The following is a 12,120-nucleotide window of genomic DNA, read 5'->3' as shown; positions in this document are numbered from 1 at the left end:
ATAGGCCATTGTTTGAGAGCTGATGCAATTTTAGTTAAAGGTTTATGTTCCTGTATCTATATCCATAATCATTCCTGTATCCACATCTTGTCCTGTATCCACATCTTGCTCTATGTACCTTTTATTGTGTCAGGCTTTCCACTGCTTCAATAGTCTTCGGTCTAGCTCCAGCTTCTTTATTTCTAGAAATATTACCATGAATATTATTGAGCAGTAGAAGATTGCATGCAGAAATGTCTTGCCGTCTAGTCCTGTGTGTCTAAAGGCAAACACCAGTGAAATTCTGCAAGGACATTAACCATCATATTTTTAGAATCTACTCGGAAAGCCCTCCTGCTGGATGATCAAGTCTAAGGGGAAAAACAATTGAAGACAGTTGACAGTTTTTCAGAGACATTATTGAGGACACGAGCAAACTATCCTACTGAGTAGGAAAGATAGGAAGTATGGCAAGAGACCACCCTGGCTTAACCAGGAGAGCTTCAGTGATCTAAAATTCAAAAAAGAGTCCTATAAAAAGTGGAAACTCTCTAATTACAAAGGGTGAATATAAACAAATAACAGAAATATGTAGGGACAAAATTAGAAAAGTTAAGGCACAGAAGAGATCAAACTAGCTAGGGACATAAAAGGGAACAAAACACACATTCTACAAATACGTTAGAAGCAAGAAGACAATCAAGGATAGAGTAGGCCTATTACTCAATGAGGGGGAAAAGCCAATAACAGAAAATGTGGACATGGCAGAGGTGTTTAATGACATCTTTTTTCGGTTTTCACCAAGAAGGTTGGTGGTAATTGGATGTCTAACATAGTGAATGCCATTGAAAATGATGTAGGATCAGAGTCTAAAATAGGGAAAGAACAAGTCAAAAATTACTTAGACAAGGTAGATGTTTTCAAATCAGCAGTACCTGATGAAATGCATCCTAGAATACTCAAGGAACTGACTGAGGTGGTATCTGAGCTATTAGCAATTATCTTTGAAAAGTCATGGAAGATGGGAGACATTCCAGAAGACTGGAAAAGAGCAAATATAGTGCCCATCTATAGAAAGGGAAATAAGGACAACCCAGTGAATTACAGACCAGTCAGCTTAACTTCTGTATCCAGAAAGATAATGGAGCAAATAATTAAGCAATCAATTTGCAAACACCTAGAAGATAATAAGGTGATAAATAACAGTCAGCATGGATTTGTCAAGAACCAATCATGTCAGACCAACCTGATACCCTGGCAAAGAAAGCTAACACGCCTTGTGGATGGGGGAAGCAGTAGATATGGAATATCTTGATTTTAGTAAGGCTTTTAATACTATCTCGCATGACCTTCTCTAAACAAACTAGGGAAATGCAACCTCGATGGAGCTTCTATAAGGTGGTTGGAAAATCGTTCCCAGAGAGTAGTAATCAGTGGGTGACAGTTGTACTGGAAGGGAATAACAAGTGGATCCCACAGGCAGGAGCGGCGCCAGGGTTTCTTACGCCCTAGGCGGACGGCCATTTCGCTGCCCCCTGCGGGTCCGGTGGACCTACCACAGTCATGCCGGCAGACGGTGCGCTGGTCTAAAGGCTGCGGTGGAGCTGCCGCAGTGATGCTGGCGGGCGGTCCTCTGGTCTAAAGGCTCTGGTGGACCTGCCGCAGGCATGACTGCAGTAGGTCCGCCGGAGCCTTTAGACCAGCACACCGTCCGCTGAAATGACTGCGGCAGCTCCGCCGGAGCCTTTTCAGCAGCGGACCATCTGCCAGCGTGACTGCGGTAGGTCCACCAGACCCGCATGCCACCCCCTCCCGGCAAAATAGCGCCCCCCAAAAATTCTGGCTCCCTAGGCCATTGCCTAGGTCGCCTAAATGGTAGCGCCGGCCCTGCCCACAGGGATCAGTTCTGTATCTGGTTCTGTTCAATATCTTCATCCATGATTTAGATAATGGCATAGAGAGTACACTTATAAAGTTTGCAGATGATAACAAGTTGGAAAGGGTTGCAAGTGCTTTGGAGGATAGGATTAAAATTCAAAATGATCTGGACAAACTGGAGAAATGGTCTGAAGTAAACAGGATGAAATTCAATAAGGACAAATACAAAGTATTCAATTTAGGAAGAAACATTCAGTTGCACACATACAAAATTGGAAATAACTGCCTAGGAAGGAGTACTGTGGAACGGGATCTGGGGGTCATAGTGGATCACAATCTAAGTATGAGTCAACAGTGTAACACTGTTGCAAACAAAGGAAACATCATTCTGGGATGTGTTAGCAGGAGTGTTGTAAGCAAGACATGAGAAGTAATTCTTCCATTCTAGACCGCGCTGATTAGGCCTCAAATGGAGTATTGTGTCCCATTCTGGGCACCACGTTTCAGAAAAGATGTGGACAAATTGGAGAGAGTCCAGAGAAGAGCAACAAAAATGATTAAATATCTAGAAAACATGACCTGTGAAGGAAGATTGGAAAAAAAACTGGATTTGTTTAGTCTGGAGAAGAGAAGACTGAGAGAGGACATGATAACAGTTTTCAACTAATAAAAGATTGTTACAAGGAGGAGGGAGAACAATTGTTTTTCTTAACCTCTGAGGATAGGACAAGAAGCAACGGGCTTAAATTGCAGCAAGAGAGGTTTAGTTTGGACATTAGGAAAAACTTCCTAACTGTCAGAGTGGTTAAGCACTGGAATAAATTGCTTAGGGAGGGAGATTTTTAAGAGCATGTTGGACAAATACCTGTCAGGGATAGTCTAAATAATATTTAATCCTGCCTTGAGTGCAGGGGACTGAACTACATGACTTCTTGAGGTCCCTTCTAGTTCTATGATTCTATCATAAGCATATGTAACTTCTAGTTAAGCCAAAGGGCACAGTGCAGGTCTCTCGGACTGCTGGGGTGAAATCCAAACCCCATTGAAGCCACTTGCAGTGTTGCCACTGAGTTCAGCAGAGCCAGGATTTTACCCATGAACTATTAGAATGAATCTGTCCATGTGTGGATCTCTTATAGGGACATGGCTCACAGAGTTCTGCTTATTCTCCCTTTTGGGGAGTGGTAGATGGCTCTTGGAACCATTGATTTGATGGGCAGAGCCAATGGGATTTGTGAGATTCAAACATTCTCTGTATTTTAGATTCTGATGCCAGGGCAAAACCCCTGGGACAGACTGGGAATAGAGCTCCCAAATCCAACTCCTCCGGATGCATTACAGACTGCTTGCAGCTTGGGGGCAGAACCAAACCCATCATTTGCTGGTAGCAAGGTAATACCCCACCTCTTGAAGTTCCCTGCAGTTTTTTTCTGCCTCCTCAGTGGTTTCAGCCCTCCCAGCAGGAAAGGTGGCAGGCAGGATTGGAAATGAACAGACTACAGAGCAAGGAGCCCCACAATCTCCACAATGGGAGTGAAGCCAAAATGGCAGCACACCAGATGTGGTTGCACCTGGGTCCCAGCCATGCTTCACACTATGGAGCACAGCCACCTCCTCCCCGTCCACTTCCCTACGAGTTGTGGATGGCGGGCACTGGGCTCAGTACAGACACTGCAAATGGCAGTAAGGAGCCTTCATGTCCAGCTCTCTTCCCTTGCTGTGATCTCTGTAATCGCCCCTCAGCCCTCTACTGATATACCAGGATTAGGAATTCCAGGAAAGAAAAAGACCTATCTGGCTCATGTGGATCCCATGCAACAGAGGGTTGTGATTCTGGGGACTTGAGACCCAGAATCCCAGATCCATACTTGAGACCCAGACAGGGCCTATTTTGGAGAAGGACACAAATAGTTCCAGCCTCTCTTAGGACAGGGAGATGGCTCTGAAAATATTTCAAGTGGTTTACAATCTCTGGACCCAATTTCATTTCCCCATCTAAAGCAGGATTATGGGGACAAGCTCCCATAAATAACTGAATAATAAAATCAGCTCTGTTTCCTCTGCTCACCTCCCTGGAATGCAGCAGAGCAACTGATCCTCAGCACCTGGTTCCCTGGCTCATGAGATGAGTGCAGCATGGTGGATCAATACAGAAGAGAATAAGCCATAAACATACTGATTTCTCTAGGCATGCATGCATGCCCCTCACCACAAATAGAATTGTTCCTCCTTAGGGCAGGAAGGCCAGTGGTCAAAATCAGCGTTAGATAATCAAATATTTACAATATATCTAAAATACTCTACACATAGTGGCCTTAAGGAAGAAGGAAGTTTACTTATCTCTTTCTGAACAATTTTTCTGATCACAGTTCTCTACAGAGAAAGCTGAAGCAAACACACAAAGTTACATATTTCCTGGAATATCTTGGGTTTAGGACAGACACAGACATATGATGCCTGGGAAGTCAGTTATAGGCCTGAGTTGAGAATGAATACTATTGATATAAGGTTTTATCTCAGAAGAATGTGCACAAATATGAAGATGACCATAATGTAATACAGGTGGTATCACTGAGATGGAAATCCAGTTCATATTGGAGCCTATTGGGAATTCTAAACTCATACATAGGCATGATTCAATGATCCAGATTTTATGATACCTATTCAGTAATTCCAGAGAAACCATCTACATCTCGCTCTATTTCATCTGTTGGCAGAGATCTAGCTCCAGTTCTGTATTCTCTGCTTCTACAACAGCTAATTTTGTGCTAGTATTTAAAAAGGGTAAACAGAGTGACCGGGTAATTATAGACCTGTCAGTCTGACTTAGATCCCAGGCAAGATAGTGGAGTGGCTGATATGGAATCTGATGAATAAAGGGGTAGTAATTAATGCCAATCAATATGGGATTTTGGAAAAGAGATCCTCTCAAACTAACTTGATTTCCCTTTTGTTATTAGATTACCAGTTTGGCTGATAAAAGTTAAGTGTTGATATAACATATTTAGACCTCTTTAAGGCATTTGACTTGGATACTGCACATTTTGATTTTAAAAGTAGCATGATATAATATTAACATGGCAGACTTTAAATAGATTTAAAACTGGCTAACTGATAGGTCTCAAAATATAATTGTAAACAGGGAATCGTCATTGAGCCAGTGTGTTTCTGGTGGGGTCCTGCAGGGATGTGTTCCTGGCCCTATGCTATTTACTATTTTTTATCAAGGTCTGGAAGAAAACATAAGATTATCCCAAATAAAATTAACAGATGACTCAAAAATTGGGACAATGGTAAATAATGAAGAGGACAAGTCACTGATACAGAGCAATCTGAAGTACGTGGTAAGTGGGGTGTAAGCAAACAATATGCATTTTAATATTGTAAATGTAGAGATCTACAAAGGAAGTAGACCCTACTTACAGAATGGGGGAATTCTATCCTGGGAAACAGTGAGTCTGAAAAAGATTTGCAGATGGTAGTGCATAGGCAACTGAACCTGAGCTCCCAGTGCAACAGTGGGGCCAAAAGGGCTAATATAATCCTGGGATGCATAAACAGGGGAATCTCAAGTAGGAGTAGGGAGGTTATTTTATCTCTGTGTTTGGCACTGATGTGACTGTTGCTGGAATACTGTTCCCAGTTCTGGTGCCCACAGTTCAAGAAGGGTGTTGATAAATTGGAGAAGGTTCAGAGAGGAGCCACAAGAATAGTTAAAAGATTAGAAAATGTGGCTTGTTGTGAAAGACACAGTTAACTTTCTTTTTGTTCCATCTATTTTGTTTAAGGGGTGAGGTGGTTCATGTCTATCAGTATCTACATAGGGAGAAAATATTGAATAATGGGCTCTACAGTCTAACCATGAAAGGTATGACATGATGCGATGGCTGGAAGTTAAAGCTAGACAATTTTGGACTGGAAATAAGATTTACTTTTTTAACAGTGAGGATAATTAGCCATTGTAACGACTTATCCTGTGTCACAAGGGATTCTCCACCAATGGCAATTTTTAATTCAAGATTGGATAAAAGATATACTCTAGGAATTTTTTCAGGGCCTATGTTATGCAGGAGGTCAGACTAGATAACCACAATGGTCCCTTCTGACTTTGGAATCTGAGAGAGGTGATTGCAGAGAATCAGATTTTTTAAAAAATGATCTTTACAGTTCAGGTCAGGGAATGTGTACCAGAAACAGATTACAACATCCACCAAAACACAGTGATTCATTGGATCTCACAGCATTTGTATTTTCCATGTAGGGTGACCAGGTACCAAGTGTGAAAAATCAGAACAGGGATTGGGGGGTAATAGGCACCTATATAAGAAAAAGCCCTGAATATTGGGACTGCCCTATAAAATCAGGATATCTGGTCACCCTACTTCCATGGATAACAGACTTGTTGTGGTTGTAGCAGTTAGTGTGTCTGATGGGATTTTCATAATAAGTAGGAAGAACATTATCAGCTCCATCCCAGAGTGATTCTCCTGCCTTGGGTGGAGCAAAGTTGTGCATTGCCCAACAATGTGTATGGATCTGCAAGTCTATAATCAGGGTTTCAGGGTCCTGGGCCACCAAGGAAGCAGCACCCAACAATTTCTTGGAGTATTAGGCACCACAGGAAATACTATCTGAAGAGGCCAGAGAGACAGAATTCTGCAGCCCCCTGATTAGTCCACATCAACTATTTAAATTAGGACATTGTCCTGCAGAGTTGTCCAAGCAGGAATGAAGACTCTGGCTTGCTACAGATCTCATTTTTACCCCATCTCACTCCTGACTCCTGCCATTGATCCCGGCTTGGCTTGACATTGGTATTCATCTCCTGCCTCAGCTTGGTAACTAGTCTTGACTCCTGCCTTTGACCCCAGTCCAGTGAAGAGTACCAGTCCAGCTGCCTCTGCCCTAGTCATTGTGCAAGTGGGAGACAAACAACATCAAGATCTACATGGCACACGTTGGATTAACAGAGTGGCTTCTGCACCCAGAAATATCATCACTCATCATAAGTAATTTGGTGGGCTGGTGATCAACTTCTTTGCAACTAGAAACAGAAAATAAAGTGCCCTGTGGCCTTTCTGTGTGTCAGGGCTCAGGATATTAGGCAGCGAATGGCATCTTGCAAAGCTGGGCAAAGTTCCTGCTACATCTTCTAATCTTTTCCACTGCTCCACAGGACAATACAAAACATGGGAATGAGATACGGCATATGCCTTTGTGGATGTAGAGACTATGATACTCAGGCTTGAATAGCTTGGCCCTGGAGCTTCAGATGACTCTGTCTTACAGAGCGTGGCTATTGCAAAACCAGTCTTCCACCCAGGAGCAGGGAGGTTTACAATGGATACTTGCATGAAGTAGTGATTGCTTTCATAGAATCCAACAGAGAAATCAACATCTAGATCTTATTCTATTGGCTGGTTAAGCCAGTGAAACACATCCTAGAGTGGCCATAGCCCAGGGAAGCTTGGTTGTGGGTATATAACAGTGTCCAAGCGAAAAGATCAAGTCTCTATAGTATAAAGTTCTCAGCATGTTCAAGAAAAAAAAGTTTTTTATATAAAAACCAACATCGAATGCTTTCTTGGTCACCAAACTTCTTCCAGCCCGAGGGAATAGAATATGTCCTTGGAACCTCATTCTGCTCTTTACAGCACTACCTAGGTTGAACCCCTGCAGGGGCTGTTATGTTCTCTATCCATTGGAGTAGGCATTTCAAGGGCTCCAGTTTTTATTCTGTTTTTTTAAAATTTTATTTGAAGTTGGGAGCTTTCTCTAATGAGGCTCCATATTGTACTTCTAATTCAGATAAGTGGTCCTCACAACTATCATACCATTTATTCCCTAAGTAAATGCAAGAAATATTCCTTCTGTTCAGCACTGAAGTCCAATCTTTAGGAGCACATTGACAATCTCAGGGCAGAGTAGTAGTTTCTCCAGTACTGAGATCTGCTAGATGGCCATTTGTTCACCAAATTCTGAAAATTGGTCATCCAGTCTTAGCCAACATAATTTTTTCCCCCTTTTGGCAGAGTTTTTCCATAGGTGGTAACCATATTTAAAGGATGATTTTGCTTCCCACTCTTGAGGCACATTGGCACCAAAAAATAATTTTAATGGCTCAAAGACTAGGAAAACTTATCTATGCTTATCTGAAAATTGCCTTTTTTCAGGTAATAATGTCCACAGATCTGGCCCACCCTCGAGACCAGTGGATTTTGCAGAATAGAGATGAAAACTGGCATCCAAAGATTAGGGTTAGTTGCCATTTGGTGGAATTTACCATGTTCTGCAGTAGGAGAATTTTTTGTGATTTTCCTCAAAGTATATTTTACAAAATATGCAACTTAAGAAAGTGTATTTGAATTATACTAATTGTAGAAATTTTCTCAACTGGAGGATACATCCGGGGGCAGGGCATTCCCCTGCTGCCAGTTACTGACAGGTCTGGCTGGCCTCAAGCTGCGAGCAGGCGGAAGTTCCCATTGTAATGGCTCTATAAGCGTTGTTGCTTGAAGAAAGGGAATTTTTAGTTATGAACGGATAAATACTCTTATTCTTTTGCTTTGAAAGTGGGGATGAGGAGCAAAACAAAATTTGACACCTTTAATCCATTTATCCACCGAAGAGCACAAATTTATTTAGATCATTGAACCTATAACTCAAATGTTTCTTGTGGCATGATCAGTGATGCTCTAAATAAACAAGACACTACTGAACAAAAATAGGTAGAAGCAAGCTGTGTTCCTCTAAAATCAGAATGGGGGTGGGGGGAATTCAAAAGAAGAAACATTTTGTTTTGGAAATGTCTTCTATTAGTCTTCTAAGAGACTCTCAGTCAAATTCAGTCTGAACATATGTGCATCCAGCCTTCATTGATTTCAGTACAGGCACAACTCAGAGAGCAGTATCTGGCCATAGAAAGATGGGTCTTGATAGCATTTCTTTATACTGAGAATCTTTTGAATTCCACCTTCTAAAACTACGTTCCTGAGCCTCACTAGCAATATGGGAAGTGGATAGTTTGGATAAAATGCGAGCTGTCTCAGGCCATCATCCAAAGCCCAAATTAAAGCCAGATCTTTTCTGATGTCTGGAAAATTCAGTTTACTTTGAGCTCTTGCACTTCCTGATTCCATGTGGGACCAGAAGCAGTAGTGCCAAAATCCTGAGAGAATGGGTATTCTCATGGAATTTCCAACCTCAGTGAAGCTAAGGAGAAGTGGAAATTTCACAAGAAATCCTGTTCTCAGTATTTTCAGTGCTGGGTCAACATGGCTGAATTTGGGATAAACATCAATAAATTCAATGTTGTGTTGTCCATGGTTAAATAAGGGAGATCCTGTAAATATCCCTCTGAGCCTATGATAAATGCCATGTACCTGATGTATGTATGATGGCAGAGAGGAGAGCTGAGGGACTGGAGAATCTATTCATTTATTTTCTCATTTAAACTGAAAATGTGCTGTCATTACCGTGACCAAAGACAGAGACACCAAGTTCAACTCTTATTTATAATACCAAATAGATAAGGATGTCGGGGAGTGTCCTCCCATGAGAATATGTTTGATAATACTTGACAGTTGGTGCAATCTGGTTTATTCCAAAGGCAAAACATTTTCTCTTGCAATGTACTATTATGAGAACCTGGAGGGAGTCATCTCTGGCAGGTATGGGATGGTGCAGTAGTAGTAGCCAAACTTGCCTTCAGCTTGGAGGCAGGATTTCAAAAAGAGAGCCACTAGCCTCTGCTGTCAGACTCCAACACATCACTGGATTAAATTTGGGATGAGCTTTGGAGCTACTGGATGCTTATCTGAGCAAAGGCTTTTTAACCAATCCAACACCCTTTCATTGTTTCACTTCTTCCTTTGTTTTACGAATAGCCAGCACACATTTTTCCCCAAAGAATGCTTATTCCTGATGCATAGACCTAACCTTTAATTAAAATGCACCTCTTTACTTCAGGTTCCAGAAACATAACCTCAACCAGACACTTTGGACAGACATTACAAGACTGCAGAAAACAAGAGAAATGCTCACATCACCACATACACACCTCTAATCAATATAGAGAAAAGAATCTTCTTATACACAGAAAAGAATCCTAAGATACAAAATCACTCCCAAACTCATCCCTGGTGTAAATTGATTGGTCCGATTGGTTTCTTGAGAAGTCTGTACCCTGCTGAAGTGCAATGATTTTTCCCCCCAATGCATAAGTTGTATAGTTCATTGTCTAAAAGCATTAATTTTCCTTTTGTAAATAATAACCCTGTATTGTCCTTAGGGGCAGATGACATTGATGGGTCTAGTGTTATCTATTCTGGAGTTTTCTCTTTTGCCTCACACAGCTTACCTCTGCTGAATTACAGTGCAGCATTTGTCACCCTACTTCCCTACAAAAAACATCACACACAATGTGCTCCACCAAGGACGGGGCGGCTCCAGGCACCAGCGCAGCAAGTGCATGCCTGGGGCAGCAAGCCGGGGTGTGGGGCCTGTCGGTCGTCGTGAGGGAGGCAGTCAGGGAGCTTTCAGTGGCATTTCTATGGGAGGTCTGCCAGTCCTATGGCTTTGGCAGCAATTCAGTGGCGGGTATGCCAAAGGCATGGGACCGGTAGATCACTATTAGGCTAAATTGGTCCCCTGGGGTGCTACAGGAATCTGTTCTTGGCCCAGTTCTATTCAATATGGTTATCAGTGTTGTGGAAGAAAATTTGCAAACTTTACCAACAAAGTTTCATATGACACACAAATTAGTGGAGTGGTAAATAATGATGGTAAGTGGTCTGGGCTCACTTGAACAACATGTATTTTAATACAGCTAAATAGAACTAGGAGCCAAGAAATAGGATGAGGGACTTTAAAAAAAAAAAAGACTCAGAATAAGACTGAAGATAATAAGGAAGATGCCAGCCTCAGCCCAAACAACATACTGATATGGAAATTATTGGTTTAGACTTTTTTCAATGCTATATTTAGCTTTCCTATCGTCGGAGCATTAATTTATTTTGTGCTGGAACAGTTAGGTCAACTCAGCTGAATTATTCTCAGCATAGAATCGTAGAATATTAGGGTTGGAAGAGACCTCAGAAGGTCATCTAGTCCAATCCCTTGCTCAAAGCATGACCAACTCCAACTAAATTATCTTAGCCAAGGCTTTGTCAAGCTGGACCTTAAAAACCTCCAAAGATGAAGTTTCCGCCACTTCCTAGTCCAGTGCTTCACCACCCTCCTAGTGAAATAGTGTTTCCAGCCTAGACCTTCCCCACTGCAATTTGAGACCATTGCTTCTTGTTCTGTCATCTGCCACTACTGAGAACAGTCGAGCTCCATCCACTTTGGAACCCCGCTTCAGGTAGTTGAAGGCAGCTATCAAATCCCCCCTCACTCTTCTCTTCTGCAGACTAAATAGTCCCAGTTCCCTCAGCCTCTTCTTGTAAGTCATGTGCCCCAACCCCCTAATAATTTTTGTTGCCTTTGCTGGACTTGTTCCAGTTTGTCCAAATCCCTTCTGTAGTAGGAAGACCAAAACTGTATGCAATACTCCAGTGTGGCCTCACCAGTGCCGAAGAGAGGGGAGTAATCACTTCCCTCGATCTGCATACTGTCTCTATATTGCTGTTCCTCTCAATACAATGTTAGAAAGGAATTTCCTACTCTCCCCTGCCTCCCAACCATGTTGGGGTTTGTGAAGTTTGCAAATACAAAAAATCTTATTTTTTACGGCCTGGTCCAATTGCCAAACTCTTTTCTTCACTACACATGAGGGATTTTGCACTTTTTTAACTTAGTTGTCACTAATGATGTGTTTGAAATTTACTGTGTTTAAATATTTAATGTTCACTCCAGTGTAGCCAAGTCTTGCAATTTGATTACTGAGTTTGAAATATTTGGTGTTTTACTTAAATCCCCGGCTTCTGGATTCAAGTAACTTTTAGATTCTGTTTGAGGAAGTAGTGAGAGTCTAGTCCTCATGGTTGAGGAGCCTAAGTGCACCTCACTGGCTCAGAAACCAGACAACAAATAAAAAGAACCCAATATTTATTGTTTGACTTAAAATAATCAAATTATTATTTTTTAATCTCATCATTTTGGTGGCCTTGCTGTAATGAAGTGGGAATTTTCTGTAATATATTGACACCTATCTGTGCCTCGATTTCCCTCAGTCTTTGCAAGGCTATGATGTGGGGAGGGTAGAAAGATTGTTTTTCTCTCAGGGTAGGCAAGAGACACAGGTATGAATGCCACCTTGGTGTC

General features: G+C 41.8%; 1 protein-coding gene across 1 annotated transcript in view; it reads left to right on the top strand.

The window, feature by feature from the left end:
* DCC (DCC netrin 1 receptor) overlaps positions 1–12,120 on the top strand; it is a 939,470-nt gene that overhangs the window by 438,390 nt on the left and 488,960 nt on the right.

Source organism: Gopherus evgoodei, chromosome 6 (assembly GCF_007399415.2).
Source record: "Gopherus evgoodei ecotype Sinaloan lineage chromosome 6, rGopEvg1_v1.p, whole genome shotgun sequence".
Classification (NCBI taxonomy): domain Eukaryota; kingdom Metazoa; phylum Chordata; order Testudines; family Testudinidae; genus Gopherus; species Gopherus evgoodei.
This window is presented reverse-complemented; position numbering and strand designations above follow the sequence as displayed.